General features: G+C 48.0%; 1 protein-coding gene across 6 annotated transcripts in view; it reads right to left on the reverse strand.

Annotated features, from left to right (window-relative positions):
- The window catches only part of ndst2a (N-deacetylase/N-sulfotransferase (heparan glucosaminyl) 2a), a 567,251-nt gene that overhangs the window by 194,190 nt on the left and 347,673 nt on the right, over positions 1-25,388 (reverse strand). The window contains exons 1-2 of one of the 6 annotated variants that reach the window (XM_078199428.1): positions 23,990-24,160; positions 23,758-23,839 (exon numbers count right to left, since the gene is read on the reverse strand). The gene's annotated coding sequence lies outside the window, so the exon portion shown is untranslated. Of the gene's footprint in view, positions 1-14,230; positions 14,435-23,753; positions 23,889-23,985; positions 24,161-25,388 lie in introns of those variants that run through there. The other 5 variants (XM_078199426.1, XM_078199425.1, XM_078199429.1 and 2 more) reach the window with 5 other exon arrangements.

A 25,388-nucleotide genomic window follows, 5' to 3' on the forward strand; every position in this document is an offset into this window, starting at 1 on the left:
AGTAGCAGAGGAATGGCGCCGTTTACCTTCAAACATCTCACTCAGGAGGCCATGAGCCTCAGCATAACTTGGTGTTTTATTTGCCTCTTTCTGTGCAGGCTTCCTGCACACAACCCCCATCCTCCCTCCACCGGATACATACAGACACACCCTGCTTGCTTTGTTGGATAAAGGGTATAAGCGTTATGGAGCCAAGGTAGGCAGATGGATTCATAATACCAATCAGCCATGAAGTAAATCGACAGCCAGTGGAACAGCCTCAAGGAGTCAAGTGGCCTCCTCCAGTCCCTGATAAGACCATAAGACATAGGAGCAGAATGAGGTCCATCGAGTCTGCTCCGCCATTCGATCATGGCTGATAAGTTTCTCAACCCCATTCTCCCGCCTGTTCCCCGTAACCTTTGATCCCCATACCAATCAAGAATGTATCTATCTCTGTCTTAAATACACTCAATGACCCGGCCTCCACAGCCAATGAGTTCCACAGATTCACCACCCTCTGGTTGAAGACATTCCTCCTCATCTCGGTTCTAAAGGGTCATCCCTTCTCTCTGAGGCTGTACCCTCCGACCCTAGTCTCCCCTACTCATGGAAACATCTTCCCCACGTCCATTCTATCCAGGCCTTTCAGTATTCTGTAAGTTTCAATGAGATCCCCCCCCCCCCTTTCATCTTTCGAAACTCCACTGAGTACAGAACCAGAGTCCTCAGACACTCCTCATACGTCAAAGCTTTTCATTCCCGCGACCATTCTCGTGAACCTGCTCCGAGCCCCTCCCCAGGGCCATGTTACCCACCCAAAGGGAAGCATGGCATCCACCACACTAAAGCAACAGGAAGCTGGATAACACAATAACGGGCATTTGGGCAGAGGCAAGGTGACCCTTGCAGATTACTAACCGTCTGGGCAGCTTGGTTTGAAAGGTTGCCGCGTGGCTCGTTCTATCTTTTGCACAGATCGGGTAAGTTCCAACCACCTCCAAGGGGGGAGAAGAGTCAAATGAAGTGAAGCAGGATGGGAGCAGCAGCCTAAACAAAGGACTTCAGAGCAATGGAGGAAAATGCCTCCCCGGTCAACACAACGAGTTAGTGAGGAGCTTAACTTGCACCAAATCCTGAACAATGTACTCTTTCACTCGCTCTGTTAAGCTGACCATTTGAAATACATGCAGCGGAACATGCCACAGCAATCTCGAGCAGCTTTGGCATCGGATAACCTGTGTCACATTTCGACCCATTAACTCCAATACATTTATAGCGTTGGTTTCTATTTATTCATAACCAGAATCTGTTCTCTCATCTGTCAAACAGCTGTCGCCTTTTTGCCCCCACAAGAAGCTGCCTTTTTCTAAACTCTGCCCCAAGATGCACGCAGAGGGCTAACAAACAGTAAACAGACAGGGGCAACTAACAAAGTTAAACTACCTTCCCCCTCGGATAGATGCGCTATTTCGAAGGGGAGCAAGGATGATCTTATCCCCGGCCAACATTTTCCCTCTCAACCAGCACCAGAATCCAAATGATCCAGTTCTTTCTTTGCTGCTCGTGGGAGTTTACTGTGCGTAAATTGGCTGCCTTATTTTCTACATTACAACGGCAGCACGGTGGCACAGTGGTTAGCGCTGCTGCCTCACAGTGCCAGGGACCCAGGTTCGATTCCCGGCTTGGGTCACCGTCTGAGCGGAGTCTGCACGTTCTCCCCGTGTCTGCGTGGGTTTCCTCCGGGTGCTCCAGTTTCCTCCCACAGTCTGAAAGACGTGCTGGTTGGGTGCATTGGCCATGTTAAATTCTCCCTCAGGGTAACCGAACAGGCGCCGGAGTGTGGCGACTAGGGGATTTTCACAGTAACTTCATTGTAATGTTGATGTAAGCCGACTTGTGACTAATAAATAAACTTTAAACTTCAAAGAGTACTTAATTGGTTGTCAAGCGCTTTGAAATGTCCAGTGCTCATATAAGGTCTTATTTTCATAGAAATCATAGAAACCCTACAGCACAGAAAGAGGCCATTCGGCCCATCGAGTCTGCACCAGCCGCAATCCCACCCAGGCCCTACCCCATATCCCTACATATTTACCCACTAATCCCTCTAACCCACGCATCTCAGGACACTAAGGGCAAATTTAGCATGGCCAATCAACCCAACCCGCACATCTTGGGAGGAAACCGGAGCACCCGGAGGAAACCCACGCAGACATGGGGAGAATGTGCAAACTCCACACAGACAGTGACCTGAGCCGGGAATCGAACCCAGGTCCCTGGAGCTGTGAAGCAGCAGTGCTAACCACTGTGCTACCGTGCCGCCCACGATTTTATTCAATCGTGTGACACGGGCACCGCTGGCTGGGCCAGCATTTATTGCCTGTCCATAGATACCCTGGAGAAGGTGGTGGTGAGCTGCCTTGTTGAAATGCTGCAGCCCACATGCTGTGGGTTGACATGAGGAAGGGAATTTCAGGATTTTGACCCAAGTATGCCCTTTATTTTTTTCTTTAACCATTGTCTTCTATGAGAACAGAGAACAGTACAGCACAGGAACAGGCCACCAAATCTGCTCCACCACATCGCCTTCCTAAACTAAAAACCTCTGAGCTGTCCCAGCAACCGTGTCTTCAACTGACTGGTATATTCACAATGTCCGCTTCACATCATGGTCTTACCTTCCCTGTCCAAGTCTCTCTCTCTCTCTTTAAGCTCCTCTCGCTTTTCTCCCATAACCGCTATTCTGATGAAACTGGTTCATTGTTTTTGTTTGGGAGTGGGAATTCTGGCAAGGGGAATGGAGTGGGCAGTGTAGCTGGGAGAATCCGGCACTAGGGGCGACCGCTTAAAAATGAGGGGTCACCCGTTTAGAACAGAGATTCGCCGGGGGTTCAGAATCTAAACTACTTAGTCAATTCCGAACCACACAATATGCTCTTTTTCTGGCTCGGACATACCAATTACAGAAAGGACTCAAGTAGGGGAGCTATAATTTCCAGTGTTCCATAAGAGAAAGGAGCATAATTAGGCCATTCGGCCCATCAGGCCTGCTCCGCCATTCAATCATGGTTGATAAGTTTCTCATCCCCATTCTCCCGCCTTTTCCCCGTAACCTTTACCAATCGAGAACCTATCTCTGTCTTAAATACACTCAATGACCCGGCCTCCACAGCCGTCTGTGGCAATGAATTCCACAGATTCACCCACCCTGGTACGGAAAATACCTTTGCCACTCAACTCAAGGGTCAACATCTCTCTCATTAACCTTGCCATTTAGTTTTAGCACTGATGTCCGAAAATGAGAAACCACATTTATAATGACAACAATTTATGCAGTCACTCCACGTCTAGGTGATTAGGTGTTCTACTAAGCTGCACAGGAGAGGGAGGTCAGAGGGTCAAATCTCTCGCTGATGCAGCAAGGGACAACTCTCTCTAAACATACAGAATACAAAGGTGACTCCTTCACAGTGACCACTTAGGAATGTTCTTGCATGAAGTTTAAGTTAGGATAGCACTGAGCTAGGGAAAGACTTGCACTTATAGCGCACTTGTCATAACCATCTTTTTTTTTATTCATTCATGGGACATGGGCATCACTGGTTGGCCAGCATTTATTGCCCATCCCTAGTTGCCCTTGGAGGGCAGTTGAGAGTCAACCACATTGCTGTGGCTCTGGAGTCACATGTAGGCCAGACCAGGTAAGGACATTAGTGAACCAGATGGGTTTTCCCAACAATCGACAATGGTTTCATGGTCATCAGTAGATTCTTAATTCCAGATTTTTTTTATTGAATTCAAATTCCACCATCTGCCGTGGTGGGATTCGAACCCAGGTCACCAGAACATTAGCTGAGTTCTGGATTAATAGTCTAGCGATTATACCACTAGGCCATCAACTCCCCCAAATGATGTGCTTTACAGCTAATGAAGTCCTTCTGAAATGTAGTCACTGTCACATTTTTATAATGACATAAAGGCACTCATAAGGCACTCATCAGCTAGATTGGCCGATAATTGGGAGGTGATGGCCTAGTGGTGTTATCGCTAGACTATTAATCCAGAAACTCAGCTACTGTTTTGGGGACCCGGGTTCGAATCCCGCCACGGCAGATGGTAGAATTTAAATTCAATAAAAAATATCTGGAATTAAGAATCTACTGATGACCATGAAACAATTGTTTAGCAAGTCCAGGCTTTGAACCTGGAACCTTACGCTCCAGAGGGTTCGAAAAACTGAGCCACAGTTCATCCAATAGGGGCAGCCAAAACCGTTGCTGTGTTTAGAACTGGTTTATTCGTAGAATCATGGAATCCCTACAGCGCAGAAGGAGGCCATTCGGCTAATCGAGTCTGCACCAATCACAATCCACCCAGGCCCTATCCCCATTCACCCTGTTAACGCCTCAGACACTAAGGGGCAACTTAGCATGGCTAACCCGCACATCTTTGAACTGTGGTAGGAAATCAGAGCAACTGGAAGAAACCCACGCAGACACGGGGAGAATGTGCAAACTCCACACAGACAGTCACCCAAGGCCGAAATCGAACCCAAGTCCCTGGCACTTTGAGGCAACAGTGCTGACCACTGTGCCACCCATATTCCTGATCCTCATTCCTGTCTTGGTGCACACTCCCCACCATGTCTAAAGCCACACTCATGACCAGACACCATACTGTGTTTTTCCATCCTACCACCCAGTGAGATTGCTACAAAACTATCTTCCTTATCAGGAGTGGGAAAGTGATGCATTTAAATGTTATTGATCTGAACCCATTCCTTTAACATTCGCTGTCTCCTCCCTGGATTGCAAAGCTTATTAGCACAGCCACCACATTTAAGCTAGATTGGCTGGTAATTGTCTTGCTCAAGCATGATGCTTGGCACCTTTCCAATTAAAGCACTCCGAGGTTTCCATGCTAATTGGCGCTGAGAATGTTCAGACAGTCAGTGGCGAGCATGCTATAAGCATAAGGCATAAAATGGGAAGATCCTGCAAGGTTGGGGTAAGAAAATAACAAAGGGCTCAAAGGATGGAAGGCAGGAATCAGATAATATCCCGAAACTTTGGTCTTCTGTAGAAACTGTGTTACCCAAAGGGTTCCGATCTCATGGAGTTGCCGGGGGAAATTTCATAGGTGTATCTAATGGGAAATGGCCCAAGTTCATGAGAAAGAAAGGGGAAAAGGCGCACACACATACAGAGCACCTTTCATAACCCCTGGACATTCAATGAGCTTTACAGCTAATCATGGTTCGTTTGATTTGATTTGAGTTATTATTGTCACGTGTATTAGTATACAGTGAAAAGTATTGTTACTTGCGCGCTATACAGACAAAGCATACCGTTCATAGAGAAGGAAAGGAGAGAGTGCAGGATGTAGTGTTACAGTCATGGCTAGGGTGTAGAGAAAGATCAACTCAATGCGAGGTAGGTCCATTCAAACGTCTGACAGCAGCAGGGAAGAAACTGTTCTTGAGTCAGTTGGTACGTGCCCTCAGACTTTTGTATCTTTTTCCCAATGGAAGGAGGTGGAAGAGAGAATGTCCGGGGTGTGTGGGGTCCTTGATAATGCTGGCTTCTTTGCCGAGGCAGTAGGAAGTGTAGACAGAGTCAATGGATGGGAGGCTGATTTGTGTGATGGACTGGGCTTCGTTCATGACCGTTCGTAGTTCCTTGCGGTCTTGGGCAGAGCAGGAGCCATACCAAGCTGTGATACAACCAGAAAGAATGCTTTCTATGGTGCATCTGTAGAGGTTGGTAAGAGTTGTAGCGGACATGCCAAAGTGTAGTCACTGTGAATAGAAAGTTAAGGTGGAGGGAGGGGGGTGCGGGAGATGGAGGGGAGTGGGAGAAGGCTGGTGTGTGGTCAAAACAGCAACATGAACCAGCAGGGCCAAATGGCCTCTTTTGATGGCTAGCGCTGCTGCCTCACAGCACCAGGGACCCGGGTTCGATTCCCGGCTTGGGTCACTGTCTGTGTGGAGTCTGCACATTCTCCCCGTGTCTGTGTGGGTTTCCTCCGGGTGCTCCGGTTCCTCCCACAGTCCGAAAGACGTGCTGATTAGGTGCATTGGCCAGGCTAAATTCTCCCTCAGTGTACCCGAACAGGCACCAGAGTGTGGCGACTAGGGGATTTTCACAGTAAATACATTGCAACATTAATCTAAACCTACTTGTGACACCAATAAATAAACTTTGATGCTGTTGAGTCCAGTTTTTCTTTCAATTATTTCAACAATTAGCCAAAGTGTGACTTGTATAGACTCCATTTACACTGGGACCACAGAGATACAGCTTCTAGAACCTTATCAACATACTTTTCTCTCTTACGTTCATCTGGCTTCCACTTACATCAATCAATTTTACTCACCTCAACTTCCAGGTAGTTCTAAATTCTATGGAATGGAATCCCGACAGCGCAGAAGGAGGCCATTTGGCCCATCGAGTCTGCACCAGCAACAATCCCACCCAGGCCATATCCTCGTAACTCCACATATTTACCCTTCTAATCCTCTTGACACCAAGGGTCAATTTTAGCATGGCCAATCCACCTAACCTGCACATCGTTGGACTGTGGGAGAAAACCGGAGCACCCGGAGGAAACCCACTCAGACACAGAGAGAGCGTGCAAACTCCACACAGTAACCCGAGGCCGGAATTGAACCCAGGTCCCTGGCGCTGCGAGGCAGCAGTGGTAACCACTGTGCTGCCCAAATACTTCTAATACTTGGGCGGCATGATGGTACAGTGGGTTAGCACAGCTGCCTCACAGCACCAGGGACCCGGGTTCGATTCCGGCCTTGGGTGACTGTCTGTGTGGAGTTTGCACACTCTCCCCGTGTCTGCGTGGGTTTCCTCCCACACTCCAAAGATGTGCGGGTTAGGTGAACTGGCCATGCTAAATTGCCATTAGTGTCCAGGGGACTAACAGGGTAAATATGTAGGTTTATGGGGATAGGACCTGGGTGGGATTGTTGTCGGTGCAGGCTCGATGGGCTGAATGGCCTGCACCTGCACTGTAGGGATCTTATGTGACTTCCCTGGGATAGAAGTTTGTCTTGAATTCCTTCTTGGGTTTGTTACTGACCATCTTATGTTGATATAAACGTATATTTATATTTCTGAAGTGGTGGAAGAATTTCTGAAGGAAATTTGTAAATCTGTTTGTCAAGGCTTTGATTCTTGCTACTTTTTTCCAGTTTGATGTCCTAATATCTCTGGTGTGGCAAATTTTGTTTGGTGATATTCCATGGGACTCAAGGTGCTAAAGAGTTGTAGGTTGACTCCATTTTGTCCAGTATTGAGAGGTTGCGAACAGTTTGCTCCATCCCATTCTTCAGCATGCAAAAACTTTAGTTGGGATTTTAAAATAGGCTTTTCCGTTTGATAGGCCGTTTTCACTTGCCGCCTCGGGCTCTGTTCTGCCTCTTGTTCAGCCTGATGCTTACAAGTCACCAAAGGGACACAATCCGAGGCGTCGCGGCGAATGCCCATTACTGGGGAGCACGACAGATATATTTTCAATGTCAATGCTTCCTTTCAAATGTTAAGCAAGGAATGTGGGAAAGCATAAATGAATATATAAGGACAATTCTGAAACCTAGGGGGAAAAGTGACACCTATAAATTAGCTTCTCCAGTGGGGGGGGGGAAAAAAAACCCAACAGTCGAGTAAGCGGCTAATGGATTATTCAAAGCTTGTTTACCAAACACCAAGGGGAGAAAAGAACGCTTATGATTTCTTTCCCCCCCCCACCGCCTTTTGCGTTTGACAATTCTGGAAGAAATAAAGTCCGACTCAAGGGAAGAAACAAACTAAAAAGCACAACAAGGGGAGAGAAAATGTTCACCAACATCGAGGGACTGGTTGGAAAACGCCAATTAGAAAGCAGGCATTATTCTCGCCGGGAACAAAAGGACTTTTGACAAGGCAGATCATCACTCGAGGTTCAAAGAAAGTCTTTATGAGATGTAGTAATTAAAGGAGATCTCCAGCATTCTCCCCCCACCCCCCCCCCCCACCACTCCACCCCCTCCTCAGCAAAATAACTCCTGCGCACACTGAACACACTCCCATATCCGCTTCCCAGCATCAATTCATCACTGCTAGATTCGGAATGCATTTTCCACCCTCAGTCTTTGAGGGAAGGGTTTAAGGGAGGGGTCAGGGGGGACAAGTTATGCCGATGGAAATTTTTTCCACCAACATTCCACATTACATCATCATCAAGTGGCTTGTTAATACTGACCAAAATGCACAGGAAGCTGGAAATAGCAACACAGGAGGGATTTTTAAAACAAATTATGTCTACTTCAGAATAGATCCCTGGCTTAGCAATAAAATGGAAGAATCTTGCTCTGTGATCACAGAATCCCTACACTGCAGATGTTGGCCATTTGACCCATCGAGCCTGCACCAACGACAATCCCACCCTATCCCCGCAACCCCATGTATTGATGCTGCTAATCGGGGTGGCACAGTGGGTTAGCACTGTTGCCTCACAGCTCCAGGGACTCCGGTCCGGTTCCCAGCTTGGGTCACTGTCCGTACAGAGTCTGCACAGTGATAGGTAGGTTCTTGATCAATAAGGGGATCAAGGGTTACGGGGAGAAGGCAGGAGAATGGGGATGAGAATCATATCAGCCATGATTGAATGGCGGAGCAGACTCGATGGACCGAATGGCCTAATTATGCTCCTATATCTTATGCACGTTCTGCCTGTGTATGTGTGGGGTTTCCTCCCACAGTCCGAAAGACATGTTGGTTAGGTGCATTGGCCACGCTAAATTCACCCTCAGTGTACCCAAACAGGCACCGGAGTGTGGCGACTAGGGGATTTTCACAGTAACTTCATTGCAGTGTTAATGTAAGCCTACTCTGTGACACTAATAAATGAAAAGAAACTTTAAACTTAATCCCCCTGACACTAAGGATCAATTTAGCGTGGTCAATCCGCCTAACCCGCACATCTTTGGAGGAAACTGGAGCGCCTGAAGGAAACCCACGCAGACACGGGGAGAACGTGCAGACTCCACTCCACCCACGGCTGGAATTGGACCCAGGTCCCTGGCACTGTGCCACCGTGCCGTAGGAAGATTAATAGATGCTCAGATCACAGGCCCGACTGCTAGATAGCCAAGTGTTGGGGGAATCAAGGCGAGTAATCGAACTAAACTGTAGGTTAGCATTAAATGAATGGTAGGGCTGTCCGAAGGAGCTGCTGGATTCCTCCTCTCCCCTGGGCTAAGGAAATAATTGAAGGACAGTTCAAAGAATTACCTAACGAGATGGTTTTCCGAGGTGGTGAGGAGAAGGTTAAGGGAAAGAATTTTATCATGCACGGCTGTGGTGATGGACCAGGCTGGAGAAGGCTGGAGACTTCAAGGAGCAAGGTTTTGCAAAGACAAGGCAGTTAACAAGAACCCCGAGGACTTGCACTTGTTTCGCTGAGACCTCATTAACAAAATAATTTGCAGATTATATTAAAGTATTCCCACTTTGTTAAAAAAAAAATCAGCATTGGCCAACTGGTATTGATCATTTATGCAATCTAGGAGCTGCCCAAAGCGAAAGCAAGACAGACCTTCACGTCAGCACCATTCAATCAGTATTAAACTATCAGCTCAAATACAAATGCACTGTGTTGACACACTCACTGATCTAAGCCTCTGAGCAACGTTGAAGTAATAGACAACAGCACAATCTTCAGATCAAATGTTCATCTTACCACCACTGAGGACCAGGCCAATGCTCGGAGCAAATTAAATGCCTCTTTCTGACTCGCAGAGATTGATGCCAAAGGTCGGATGACTAAGTTCAGCAGTTTGGTTCTAATACGTTTAAGAACTCTTTTCATAAAGGTCATTTCTCAGTGCCGTGAGATCAATGCTAATACAATGTACACAAAGATAGTTACTGGCATTAACTTCCTGTATGCAAAATCTAGGGCAGCACCTTCCAAACCCACAGCCTCTACCACCGAGACGGACGAAGGCAGCAGACACATGGGAACACCACCACCTGTAGGCTCCCCCACATACATAGAAATCATAGAATCCCATCAGTGCATAAGGAGGCCATTCGGCCCATCGAGTCTGCACCGACCACAATCCCCGTAACCCCACATATTTACCCCCGCTAATCCCTCCAACCTACGCATCTTGGGACACTAAGGAGCAATTTAGCATGGCCAATGCATCCAACCCGCACATCTTTGGACTGTGGGAGGAAACCGGAGCGCCCCGGAGGAAACCCACACAGACGTGGGGGAGAACGTGCTAACTCCACACAGACGGTCATCCGAGCCAGGAATCGAACCCAGGTCACTGGAGCCGTGAGGCAGCAGTGCTAACCCACTGTGCCACCGTGCTGCCCAACCTGACGTGGAAATATATTACAGTTCCTTCACTGTCGCTGGACCAAACTCCCGAACTCCCTTCCTAACAGCACTGTGGGTGTACCTACACCACATGGACTGCAGTGGTTCAAGAGGGCAGCTCACCACCACTTCTCAAGTCACAGATGGGCAATAAATGCTGACCTAGACAGCGACACCCACATCCTTTGAATGAATTTTTTTTTAAAGTGTTACATTCTGTGACAACATCACGCTGTTCAGTACATGCACAACCTCTTGTTTTGTTTCAGCCTCAATAAGATATAAACAAATGAAGGCCATTCAGCCCCTCCAGCCCGTTCTGCCATTCTATCACTTCATGAATCCTTTCCATCCAGCTATCCATGTCGGTTTTATCAAACAAAGATCCAATTGACCCACCAGCCTCAAAAACAGAAAATGCTGGAAAATCTCAGCAGGTCTGACAGCATCTGTGGAGAGAGAATAGAGCCAACGTTTCGAGTCTAGAACCTCATTGTCATTGGTATCAAGTGCGTTTCTGTAAATCGGACTTTCTTCATCAAGTCAAGTTTATCTTCATCAAGTATGGATAGGGTGAACAGTTGGAAGCTTTTTCCCAGGGCAGAAATGACCATTACAAGGGGGCACAAGTTCAGGGTAAGGGGGGAAAGGTTCAGTGGAGATGTGCGGGGGAAGTTTTTTACACAGAGGGTGGTGGGGGCCTGGAATGCGCTGCCAAGTGAGGTGGTTGAGACAGATACGTTAGCCACATTTAAGACTTATCTGGATAGACACATGACCTGGCGGGGTATTGAGGGATATAAGCGGTTGGTTTAGATAGGTAAACATGATTGGCGCAGGCTTGGAGGGCCGAAGGGCCTGTCCCTGTTCTGTACTGTTCCTGGACAGGGATCCATTGGGTACTCTGGTCTGGCTCCTTGTGTGAACATAGCTTCGATTTTGAGTTTTGCGATCTGTACGACAGATTGGACTTGATGAAGAAAGTCCGATTTACAGAAACGCACTTGATACCGATGACAATGAAGTTCTGGACTCAAAATGTTGGCTCTATTCTCGCTCCACAGATGCTGTCAGACCTGCTGAGATTTTCCAGCATTTCCTGTTTTTGAGGCTGCTGGGTCAGATGTAGCATCCAATACATTTCACCTTGACCCCCAGTGAATAAAACAAAGCAGAAACGCACGCTCGGTGGCAACGTATTCCTCTGAAAGTGCGTCAGCGTGACGTCATTCCCGGAATGGTGTGAGCCATCGGAGCAGCAGGAGGCCATTCGACCCCTCCAGCCTGTTCCGCCACTCGTGTAGATCATGACCGGCCCTTATTTTAACTCCATTTACTCGTCTTGTTTCGGGAACCCATAATAGCCTCGCTTAACACAAATCTACCACCCCACCCCTCCCCCAGCATCATTGCAGAAGGAGGATGGAGGAGAGTTTCAAATTTCCGCCACCCTTCATAGGTCTGAGTGCCTGCACAGTGCAAATAAAGACATCTTTGGCTGATGTACTGGAATAAAACATTCGGAGCACAGGAACATAGGAGCAGAAGTTGGCAAATTCAGCCCTTCGAGCCTGCTCCGCCATTCAATCAGATCATGGCTGATCTCTCCCTGGTCTCAAATACACCTCCCCACCTGTTCCCCTTATCCCTTTAACCCGTTTTTATTAGAAATATATCCATCTCCTTCTTGAAGCCATTCAATGATTCAGACTCCACCGCGCTATGGGGCAGCGAGTTCCACAAATACACCACCCTCTGAGAGAAGTAGTTCCTCCTCATCTCAGTTTTAAATCTACCGCCTCTCAACCTATACCTGTGACCTCTTGTTCGCGATCGCCCCACAAAAGGAAACATTTGGTCTACATTTACTGTATCAATCCCCTTTTAAAATTTTATATATCTTGATCAGATCCCCTCTCATCTTTCTAAACTCCAGCGAGTACAAGCCCAAACTGTTTAATCTCTCCTGATACGTCAACCCTTTCATCCCCGGAATCAATCTGGTGAACCTCCTCTGAACTGCCTCCAATGCAGCAACATCCTTCCCCAAATAAGGAGACCAAAGCTGGACACAATACTCCAGATGTGGTCTCACCAACACCCTATACAACTGCAACAACACTTCTCTAGTTTTAGACTCCAATCCTTTTGCAAATCAATGCCAACATCCCATTTGCCTTTTCTTAAAACCTTGAGCTGCACCTTCACACCTGGCAACATCCGCCCTGCATCGCAAAGAAAACAACAAGTCGTATTTAAAGGACATTCGCGGGACAAACCTGTGTCATTTTCCAGCAGCTTCAGGACACAGCGGTTCGGAATACTGGGAAACTTCCAAGTTAAATCTGCGCCCTACCCCAAACCAAATATTAAGCCATCAGAAAATTAAAGATAACAAGAAGATAATAAAGGAGAGAGCTCAGAACTGTGGCAGGGAAGCTGGAGTGGAATCTGAGAGCAGAAAATAGAATTGACTAATCAACTGTGGGGGAGAATCTGCAGCCACAAAAGGCACTGTGAGGAATGAGTTAAATGAACACTAGGAATGCAACAGTGAGACACAGAGGCAGTCCGGTCCTGCCGTGTACTCGTCGCAATAAAGTCCACAACTACTGTCAGATCTCCATTCATCAGGGGAGTAAACAGACAAGGCCCTTGAACAGTAACCAAACAGTACAGCTAGCTGACCCATGTCAGCTTCATAAGAGGCAAAGGGTCACCGAATTAAGCCACAGAGCGAGTACAGACCAATGTTTGACACGCAAGCAAACAGAAAAATGGGGAAAGCAAAAAAAACACAAAAGAAATAGCTTTCTCGCTGAGCAGATCAAACAATAGTGTGTGTGTGTGTCTATGTGTGTATGTGTGTTGTGTGTGTGTATGTGTGTGTGTGTAGTGTATGTGTGTGGATGTGTGTGTGTGTATGTGTGTTGTGTGTGGATGTGTGTGTGTGTATGTGTGTGTGTGGATGTGTGTGTGTGTATGTGTTGTGTGTGTAGGTGTGTTGTGTGTGTATGTGTGTTGTGTATGTGTGTTGTGTGTGTGTGTGTGTTGTGTGTTGTGTGTGTGTTGTGTGTGTATGTGTTGTGTGTGTGTGTATGTGTGTGTATGTGTGTGTATGTGTGTGTGAGCATGTGTGTGTGCATGTGTGTATATGTGTGTGTTGTGTGTGTTGTGTGTGTATGTATGTGTGTGTGTATGTGTGTATATATGTGTGTGTATATGTGTGTGTGTGCATATGTGTGTCTGTGTGTGTGTGAGTGTATGTGTGTGTGTGTGTATATGTGTGTGTGTACACACAGTAACTCAGCACAGACATAGCCTTTCGCAATTAAAACGACCCCTCGGGGTCGATGCAACTCACCGCGGGAGACAGGTATCAGTGGGAGAGATGGCAGCAAGGCAGGCTTCCCCCCCTCTCTCTCCCCCGGAGCTAATGCCCAACCTCCTCCGGCGAACATCGAGCAAGAGCCGAGGGAAGAAGTACATCCATTCCGCCAAACCAGCAGGGAGAGGGGACTGCGGTCTGCAGCTGACCAGCAGCCGGGAGCCAGAACCACAACAAGGCGAGGGCTTTGACTTATTCCCTACAGCTGAGACCAGCTCGCAAAGGAGGAGACACTACAACTGACACTAATCTCGCACATACCAACCATGTGAAGTCACCCTGTTGGATCAGGGGAAGGCGGGTTTTGACCCTTGGACCCGAGGCAGTGTGTTACACTCCCGACAGCAATGCATCAGTCACAATACACAGGGCCAGCTAAAGTGTGCACCACTCACACCACACCAGCTCTGAGACATGGACATCCCTCTGCACAGGGAAGCAAGGAATGTGTTCCTTTCTGTAAAGATACACACTTACTTCGGACACCTGGCTGATTACTTGGTCGAGAGAGTGGCTTTTGGTTCACCTATTTCTCAGGAAGCAGCCCAGCCTCTTGCCCAGCCTCGCACACACCTTCAGCTTTACCCCCGTCACTCCGAGGATGCCAACACAGCGATGCCAGGCTGGGGTTCTGTCCCGATTCTTTTTTTGTTTAAAGGAGGAAATAGTTCCCAAAAGCTCCTGGCCCTTCGCTGCAAACTTCACTTCACTTTCAGCAAAGCCTGTGCTCAGGCTGATTTGCATGTTAATAGCTGGAGGAGGAGGAGGCGGAAACATCATCCAAAGTGATTTAACTCCTCAGCGGGGAGAGGCTGTCCCTCCACTCCTTCCCAGCACCGCGATAGAGAGACAGAGAGAGAGAGAGACAGAGAGCGAGGGAGAGACAGACAGAGAGCGAGGGAGAGACAGAGAGAGACAGACAGAGAGCGAGAGAGAGACGGGGGAGAGAGAGCGAGCGAGAGCGAGAGACAGGGAGAGAGAGAGAGACAGGGAGAGAGACAGGGAGAGAGAGAGAGAGGGAGAGAGACAGGGAGAGAGACAGGGAGAGAGACAGGGAGAGAGAGAGACAGACAGACAGAGAGGGAGAGGGAGAGAGACAGGGAGAGAGAGAGACAGGGAGAGAGAGAGGGAGAGAGAGAGGGAGAGAGAGAGGGAGAGAGGGAGAGAGACAGGGAGAGAGGGAGAGAGACAGGGAGAGAGGGGGAGGGAGAGAGAGAGACAGGGAGAGAGCAACAGAGAGAGAGGCAGAGAGAGACAGACAGCAAGAGAGACAGACAGCAAGAGAGACAGACAGCAAGAGAGACAGACAGCAAGAGAGACAGACAGCAAGAGAGACAGACAGCAAGAGAGACAGACAGCAAGAGAGACAGACAGCGGGAGAGACAGACAGAGAGACAGACAGACAGAGAGACAGACAGACAGAGAGACAGACAGACAGAGAGAGAGAGAGCGAGAGAGATAGATAGATACAGAGAGAGATCAAGATAGAGAGATAGAGACAGAGATAGATGGATATATATGGATATAGAGAGATGGATAGATAGAGATATACAGAAAGATGGATAGACAGATAGAGAGATATATATTGTATAGCGAGAGAGATAGACATACAGATAGAAATGGAGAGGGGTAGGGAGAGGGAGTTGGATGGATAGAAGAACTAGCAGCACCAGTCTCAAGTCTTAACGAGCTTTCAGCAACTAAAGGGTTAAAATACAGACTGCTGGAACAGATTGGCAAACCTGTCATTAACTGTGAGAAGCAACCCCAGGCAAATCCTCTGAAGCATTCTGTTTCATTTCAGCCTGTAACGCGGAGGGAAAGGAAGAGGAGATAGCTCTGATCCACAAAAACCAAATAACTAGCCTGTGAGTCACTTAAGGTGCAGGAGAATTTGTACAGCTTTTCTGAAGGAGGGGTTGGGGGGCTGTGCTTGGCGCGTTGGGGTCCTGTCTGCACTCTCTGACAGGAAAGGCAATTTAGGAACTCTTTTGTCCACTGGCCTCTCTGCCTTGCTTTCAATAGGAAGATATAGCAGTGACCTGCTGACCCACACCCCCAAGGGTGTCCAGCAGATGGAACCAGACCACAATGCTACTCTGTAACCATGGGAATAAGGTGTTCTGGCCCTGAAGGAACTCCAGATGCATTCCCTGGCATTAAGGCTGGATTTCATGGCCTGGCTTGCAGCTACAGGTAATGCCTGCTCCAATCATTAACCCCTTGGTTTGTGACAGCATCAAAAAAACCCTCAACTTCTAATTAAACCCAATTACCAATTGAACACAAAACAGTCAGCAACCAGAAACATCTCAAACAATTAGCAATGCCACCTCACAATTGTACAAAGCAACAAGAGTAGTTATGGGAAAGTCCAGTACACAATCAATTGTTTGTGTTAGCACCTCAGGGGCACCTTTCAGGGTCCCCTCGAAGGAATGGCCTCGAAGGAGGCAACTGTTCTTATGGGCGACATTATATTCAGAGGAAGACCCCATCATTCAGGGATGAAAAGCACCAAACATAAGAACATAAGAAGTAGGAACAGGAGTGGGCTGTTCGGCCCCTCGAGCCTGTTCCTATAATCGGATCATGGCTTAGGATCATGGCTGATCCAACATTCTTCCTGCCCACTTTCCTGCCCTTTCCCTGTAACCCTCGATTCCCTTACTTATCAAAAATCTATCTATCTCAGCCTTAAATATACACAAGGACTCTGTCCCCACAGCTCTCTGTGGCAAGGAGTTCCAAAGGCTGACAAACCTCAGAGAAGAAATTTCTCCTCATCTCAGTCTTAAATTAGTGCCCCTTTATTCTGAGACAATGCCCTCTGGCCCTAGACTCTCCCATGAGGGGAAACATCCTCTCAGCATTTACCCTGTCAAGTCCCTGAAGAATCCTACGTTTCAATGAGATCACCTCTCATTCTTCTATGAGTAGAAGTCCCAACCTAAGAACAAAGAAAATTACAGCACAGGAATAGGCCCTTCGGCCCTCCAAGCCTGCACCGACCATGCTGCCCGACTGAACTAAAACCCCCTACCCATATCCCTCCATTCCCATCCTATTTAACATTTTAACCTTTCCTCATTCGACAATTCCTCCATACCGGGGATCATCCCAGTGAACCTTCTCTGAACTGCCTCCAATGAAATAATATCTTTCTTTAAATAAGGGGACCAAAACTGCTCCCAGTGCTCCAGATCTGCTCTCACCAGTACCTTGTACAGTTGCAGCAAGACTTTCTTACTCCTATACACCAATCCCCTTGAAATCAGGGCCAACCTTCCATTAGCCTTCCTGAATACCTGCTGAACCTGTGTGCTAGCTTTCAGTGTTTTGTGCACAAGTACCCCCAGTCTATTTGTGTTGCAGCTTTCTGCAGTTTTTCTCCGTTTGAATAATACTCTGTTCTTTTGTTCTCCCTTCCAAAATGAACAACTTCGCATTTTCCCACATTATACTCCATTAGCCAACTTTTTGTCCACTTATTTAACCTTTCAATATCTCTTTGTGTCCCTCTCGCAACTTGCCTTTCCACTTATTTTGTGTTGTCTGCGAATTTGGCTCCAATACATTCGCTTCCTTCCTCCAAGTCATTAATATATATTGTAAACAGTTGCGGTCCCAGCACTGGTTACAGGTCGCCAACCTGAAAAAGATCCCCTTACCCCCACTCACTGTTTCCTGCCCATTAGCCAATTCTCCCATCCATGCGAATATACTACCTCCAACACCATGGGGTCTTATCTTATGACTTAACCTTTTGTGAGGTAGCTTGTCAAACACCTTCTGGAAGTCCAAATACCCATCTACCCATTCCCCTCTATCCACTCTGGTTGAGACTTCCTCGAAAAACTCGAATAAATTAGTTTGACAAGATTTCCCTTTCATGAAGCCAGATTTTCCAAATGTGCTACTATCACTTCTTTAATAATTGATTCCAACGTTTTTCCAACAAAAGATGTTAGGCTAATCGGCCTATAGCTACCTGCTTTTTGCCTCTCTCCCTTTTTGAATAGGGGTGCCACATTGGCAGTTTTCCAATCCTCTAGTACTTTTTTTGGACAATTATAACCAATGCATCCACTATTTCTGCAGCTACTGGGCAGCACGGTGGCATAGTGGTTAGCACTGCTGCCTCACAGTGCCAGGGACCCGGGTTCAATTCCCAGCTGCCACACACTGCCTGTGTAGAGTCTGCACATTCTCCCCGTGTCTGCGTGGGTTTCCTCCGAATGCTCCGGTTTCCTCCCACAGTCCAAAGAAAGACGTGCTGGTTAGGTGGATTGGCCATGCTAAATTCTCCCTCAGTGTACCCGAACAGGCGCCGGAGTGTGGTGACTGGGGGATTTTCACAGTAACTTCATTGCAGTGTAAGCCTACTTGTGACTAATAAATAAACTTTAACTTTACTTCTTTTAGGATCCTAGGATGCAAGCCATCAGGGCGAGGGGATTTACCTGCCTTGAGCCCCATTAGTTCATCTAATACTATGTCTCCAGTTATGGTGATCCAAAGATCCACTGCGTAAAGTTCCAATGATTATACTAAGAATAACTAGTTTCAAGTGTGGGCACAAACTGTGGCTTGGACCTCAGAGAACGAGTTCTCAAACAAGTGATAGACCCTCAAGGATCTATAGAAGATCTCAGGGCGGGGATCATCAAGGTTATCATAGAATCCCCACAGTGCAGAAGGAGGCCATTTGGCCCATCAGGCCTGCACCGACAACAATCCCAGCCAGGCACCATCCCCGTCACCCCACATATTTACCCCGTTAATCCCTCTAACCTACGCATCCCGGGACACTAAGGGGCAATTTAGCATGGCCAATCAACCTATCCTGCACATCTTTGGACTGTGGGAGGAAAGCAGAGCACCCGGAGGAAACTCAGGCAGACACAGGGAGAAGGTGCAGACTCCACATACACACAAAGTGATCCGAGGCCGGGAATCAAACCCGGGTCGCTGGCGCTGTGAGGCAGCAGTGCTAACAACTGCCTCACAGGGCGGCACGGTAGCACAGTGGTTAGCACTGCTGCTTCACAGCTCCAGGGTCCCGGGTTCGATTCCCGGCTTGGGACACTGTCTGTGTGGAGTTTGCACATTCTCCTCGTGTTTGCGTGGGTTTCCTCCGGGTGCTCCGGTTTCCTCCCACAGTCCAAAGATGTGCGGGTTAGGTTGATTGGCCAGGTTAAAATTGCCCCTGAGATGTGTAGATTAGCGGGTAAATATGTGGGGGTAGGGCCTGGGTGGGATTGTGGTCGGTGCAGACTCGATGGGCCGAATGGCCTCCTTCTGCACTGTAGGGTTTCTATGAGGGTTTCTATGAACTGTGCCACCATGCCGCCCTCAGATTTCTGTCATTGGATCCGCTGTCTCATCAGCACATTACGTACACTGCGGTGCACATCTAAGACTCGTTAGCCACAATGATAACCAATCTTTCACAACAGGAAAAAAATCAGGTCACCCACACTGTCTCTTGAAAGTTAATACACAGTTGCATGGTCGTGTGCCAACACGCAATGGGTCCAACCGCAGTGTCAAGTCACTGGGTTAGGTTTTAAAAAATAATTATCTGATCGGATCGACTTCCAACCACTGGACTGGCCTTGCCAGTTGCCCAATAACCGGTGACCAGGTCCCAACCGAGATAGTAAAGGTTGTCAGCAATCCACTCTTTCAAATTATGTTTCTTCCATTTTCTCCTTCCTCATTTACCCCTCTGGTTTTAATATCTCCTCACCCGTTCAATAGGGTAGAAGACCATTCTCTGGTAGCCTCTGTACTCCTAGAATTGCAACCAAGTGAGTTCGGGGTGAAGCAGCCTTCAATTGCCCTCTGCTGCAGGAATGTACACGGAACCTTTTTTTAATTCTGTGGGACGTGGGTGACAGTGGCGAGGCCCGGTGTTGCTCACCCCTAACTGAGTGATGTGGAGATGCCGGCATTGGACTTGGGGAGGGCGCAGTAAGAAGTCTCACAACATCAGGTAAAAGTCCAACAGGTTTATTGGGAATCACAAGCTTTTGGAGCGCTGCTCAGGTGAGTGGAGTGGTTTTCCAGACCACTCTCAGAGGGCTGTTCAGAATCAACTGCATTGCTGAGAGTTTGGAGTCAGACCAGACCAGGTGAGAGGATGGCAGATTTCCTTCCCCGAAGGACATTACAATGGATGATCGTTTCACGGTCACCATGACTGAGAGAAACTTCCAATTCCAGATTTATTAATTTAATTTCCTCCGGGCTGCCGTGCTGGGATTTGAACCCGTGTCCCCGGACCATAATCCTGGGCCTCTGTATTACCAGCCCAGTGAAATTACCACCACACCACTACTTCCCCTCTTGGTAGATGGGTTGCTGTTACTAGGTAGGGATCAGCAGCTGTAAATAATCCTCTGCTAATCTCTGTAAAAGGGCACTGCTACACCGATATCCAGGGGACAGCTCAATCAAGCTCAGTTTTTAATGTAGGGTTGGAGCTCAGGCTCTGCTGAGGTTGTGATCCCAGCCCTGTAATTATCATCGTGATCCCAGCCAGGGATATCTTCTGGAAGAGCTTTTAATTCGCGCCATTACCACTAACCGCTGATAGATATGTGGTTGTCCTGCTGTCCACAGCCGCCTTCAGAAGGAGTCAGACTCCAAACAATGTTCTGCAACCTAAGCCCAGCTCTCCCACAACAAAACCAATCGACTCTCACCAACTTTTACAGATGCACCATAGAAAGCATTCTTTCTGGTTGTATCACAGCTTGGTATGGCTCCTGCTCTGCCCAAGACCGCAAGGAACTACAAAGGGTAGTGAATGTAGCCCAGTCCATCAGGCAAACCAGCCTCCCATCCATTGACTCCATCTACACTTCCCGTCGCCTCGGTAAAGCAGCCAGCATAATCAAGGACCCCACGCACCCCGGACATTCTCTCTTCCACCTTCTTCCGTCGGGAAAAAGATACAAAAGTCTGAGATCATGTCCCAACCGACTCAAAAACATCTTCTTCCCTGCTGCCATCAGGATGGACCTACCTCACATTAAGTTGATCTTCCTCTACACCCTAGCTGACTGTAACACTACATTCTGCACCCTCTCCTTTCCTTCTCCCCTATGTACTCTATGTACGGTATGCTTTGCCTCTATAGAGGGGAAGAAACAATACTTTTCACTGTATACTAATACATGTGACAATAATAAATCAAATCAAATCGAAACCGCATTTGTTTCCCAGGCTGGCTATACAGGAGGAATGTTTGGGACATTACGTCAGAATGCAAAATCACCAATGAGGCAAGAGCTGCATCAGTGCGACACATTCCACATCCTCACACGGTTACCCCAAGTGCTTCACCACCGACCAGTGGCTTCTGAGGGATCACCGCTGTTGTATTGGCAGCCAATTCGTACACAGCAAGGCCCCACAGGCAACATACGAGAGAAGCGACCGGCTACCCTGCTGTCGTCATGCAGACACAGGAAGAAATCTTGGTCATAGAGGTTTACAGCATGGAAACAGGCACTTCAGCCCAACTTGTCCATGCCGCCCAGTTTTTAACCACTAAGCTAATCCCAATTGCCCGCATTTGGCCCATATCCCTCTATATCCATCTTACCCATGTAACTGTTTAAATGCTTTTTAAAAGACAAAATTGTACCCACCTTTACTTCTACCTCTGGCAGTTTGTTCCAGACACTCGCCACCCTCTGTGTGAAAACATTGCCCCTCTGGACCCTTTTGTATCTCTCCCCTCTCACCTTAAACCCATGCCCTCTAGTTTTAGACTCCCCTACCTTTGGGAAAAGATATTGACTATCTAGCTGATCTGTGCCCCTCATTATTTTATCGACCTCGATAATATCGCCCCTCAGCCTCCTACGCTCCAGGGAAAAAAGTCCCAGCCTCTCCTTGTAACTCAAACCATCAAGTCCCGGTAGCATCCTAGTAAATCTTGGCCTGGGAAGAACATCAAATTTAACTTCCTGTTCCCGGTCACCCACACCCGGACTTGGACAAATATTCCCCCCGTTTCTTCTTCATGACCCGAACAAATTCCTTCCTGAAAACACCCTCAGGTTTACGTCTACCATAGATCTGACCCAGTCTAACCATCACATCCGGTAATATTCAGTGCGTACCACCCGACAAATCTAATGGAGGTTCCTTGCTAAACAAACGCGGAATGCACAGAGCAACATTTTAGCTGGGGGGTAGGGGCAGTTGCTTTACTGAGACGACGATTAGAATCCAGGAGTTCTGCATGCAGCTCACAGAATGCACAGCAGAAGATGCCAATCACGCACAATCTGTCTCTTCCATTTATCATCAAACTGCAGCAAACGGTTTGCATTCAGCGCATCAATATCTATCAGCATCGAAAATGTGTTTCCAGTTTAAAGTGCAGGGACCCCGAATGATCGGAGACAACTCGCTGAATCTTAAATGTCAACATCAAAAAGATAAGAAAGTGTGCAAAAAGTCACAAACCAGGGAAAAGGAAAATTATGTGCAAGTTTCCTATTTGATATATTCAAGGCAGACATGGGGCTTTTTCCCTTCTTTTAGTTACATCGAAGCACTTGTACATCAAGTTTTCAGTGCTGTTGAGCTGCGCCCCCCTCCCTCCCTCCCTCAGTGGAAGAGGATTTCTGACAGAGTTCAAACTAAAATCTCAAGTCTTCCTTCATTTGGTTATTAATATTCCCTCCTGTCAGAGACATGGATACAACCGATCGCTTCACAAGTCAGGAATGCGATGGAATTCTCTCCACTTGCCTGTTGGGTGCAGCTCCAACAACACTCAAGAAGCTCGACACCATCCAGGACAAAGCAGCCCCCGCTTGACTGGCACGCCATCCACCACCTCCACAATTCAATCCATCTTCCACAGATTCACAACGGCAGCAGTGCGTACCATCTACAAGATGCACTGCAGAAACACACTATTGTTCCTTAAACAGCATCTTCCAAACCCACAAATGACTTCTACCGTCTGGAAGGACAAGGGCAGCAGATGCATGGGAACGCCACCAACTCCAAGTTCCCAAACAACACACCCATACTGACTTGGGGGCTGTATTGTCTCATTGCCACTGGCTCAAAAACCTGGAAGCCCGCACAATCTCTCAGCACTGCGGGTGTATACTTACACCACAGCAGCAGTTCAAAAGGTGGCTCACCATTACATGTTTTCGAGGGATGGGCAATGAATGCTGGCCCAGCCAGCCACTCTCAAACCCCGGGACAGAAAACAATTCCAAAGCCGGGCGCAGTTACCTGAAGACTGGCACTGAGGCCAGGCCACCAGCCTCTTTCATCATCCACCACCACGCAGCCCTATGCAACTTCAGTTCGCCAGGCTCCAAAGACACATGACCTCTTCCCGACAATCCACTTTTGGATACTGGGGACAATCTCTCAATTATCAGTCACAGTGATTGGAGGCACTCTTCAGGACATCTCCTCTTCCTTTAATCAGGAAGTTAAGGCTTCTTCTGGATGAGCAACACAGCGGTATAAGTTCATGCGGACAAGGCCTCTGTTGGTGAACCCCATCGCTGGAGCGTTCCTGACTTCCAACATTCCAGAGCCTGAACCTGGCATCATAAACAGCCTCTCCCTCACATGGCCAACCGTCGCTCACCGTCAGAGTTGAGGGTGAATTTCGGCAGGACAAGGCACACAAAAGTAAATTCTTATTCTTGCGTTAAGAAGACATGAACGCATTTCTAGAAATGTGTGCATACACACACACACAGACACACACAAGGCAAGAGGACCTTCTCACTAATGGAAGCCACGACTGCTGGGTTCAACATTCCTTCTGGATGAAAGCCACTACAAGCCTGAACAGAAATACATTTAAATCATCCGTTCCGTCAGTGAGAGGCCCACTTTCAAACTCACCGCTTCATCAATCCAATTTGCAAATCCGATCACATTAATTATGGGTGGCGGGGGGATGGGGAAAAGAGAAGGAATCCAGTCATGCACAACTCACCTACCTTGAACGCCTGAGGGTAGGAGGCACCGCAGGTGTTGCGAATCGACAAAGAATTCTTCCAAGTCAGAATATCCTCTCTGTGGCTGCAAAACAACAATGCAAAGAAACCGTGGATTAGCAAAGTCAACAACTCCCAAATGATTTCAAATATTTGTTTGGAAAAGCCTGGGCAACACGTTCCTGCGCTTGCACCAATAGTTCCCTGTTAAATATTAAAGGCAACTCCCACCAACTTGGAGGTTTAACTCTTTGCGAGGTCCCGCTGCGATCGAGTGCATGTTCCAGGCATTGAGAGGGGGAGCGGCGTCCCTCAGCGATTACAGCCGCTGCCCCGGGCTCACAGAAGGACAGTTACAGAAGGACAGCAACGTCGATGCTTGGCTGCGGTTTGAGGCCCAGCAGTGCAGAGGCAAACACATCTGCAGCAATGCTGCCGTTCACGCAGCGTGTCGCCAACATCTGGAGCGTCAACCTGCCTGCCTGTCTCTCCTGCCCCCTAGATCCTGACTGACCTGCCAACACTTTCAGCGTTTGCTGTTTCAACTTTAATGGCACACTTCAGACATAAGAGGGAGCAGTGGGTTTCCTTTCCCCAATCCAGCTTCATATTCAAGTTTAAAGTTTATTTATTATTCTCACAAGTAAGGCTTACATTAACACTGCAATGAAGTTACTGTGAAAATCCCCTAGTCGCCACACTCTGGCGCCTGTTCGGGTACACTGAGGGAGAATTTAGCACGGCCAATGCACCCTAACCAGCACGTCTTTCGGACTGTGGGAGCAAACCAGAGCACCCGGAGGAAACCCACGCTGACATGGGGAGAACGTGCAGACTTCGCACAGACAGTGCGGCATGGTGGCGCAGTGGTTAGCACTGCTGCCTCACAGCGCCAGGGGCCCGGGTTCGATTCCCGGCTTGGATCACTGTCTGTGTTGGAGTTTGCACCTTCTCCCCGTGTCTGTGTGGGTTTCCTCCGGGTGCTCCGGTTTCCTCCCACAGTCCAAAAGACTGTCTTGGCCCCCGAACGAGGTACATTCTTGCCACTGAGGGAGTGCAACCGATCTTCAACGGATTGATCCCTGGGACGGCGGGAATGTCTCCTGCGGAGAGATTGAGGAGACTGGGTCTGTGGTTCTCAGAGTTCCGAAGCACGAGGACTGACCTAATTGAAACTTATAAAATTCTGACAGGACAGATGTTGATAAGATGTTTCCCCTGGCTGGTGAGTCTAGAATCAGGGAGACAGTCTCAGAATAAGGTGGGGGGCCCACACAAAACCGAGATGAAGAGGAACTGTTTCACCCAGAGGGTGGTGAATCTTTGGAATTCTTTACCCCAGAGGGATGTGGAAGCTCAGTTATTGAACATGTACATCGATAGATTTCTGGAAACTAATTACGTAAAGGGATAAGGGGATAGAGCGGAAAAGTGACATTGAGATAGATGATTAGATGAATGGGTTTGCTCTTATTCCTATAACATTGTAACCTCGACAGAATAGTGCGTCTGTTTGGTTCGCTGTTGGGGAGGATTGATTTGGCTGGTGGAAAAGCCAGGTGGAACTCTGTCCAGCCCCTCCATGCCGAAAGAATGGATCCTGGAGTGATTTTCCAGTGGGTGACCAGCTCACC

This window comes from Mustelus asterias, chromosome 28 (assembly GCF_964213995.1).
Source record: "Mustelus asterias chromosome 28, sMusAst1.hap1.1, whole genome shotgun sequence".
In the NCBI taxonomy this organism is placed as follows: domain Eukaryota; kingdom Metazoa; phylum Chordata; class Chondrichthyes; order Carcharhiniformes; family Triakidae; genus Mustelus; species Mustelus asterias.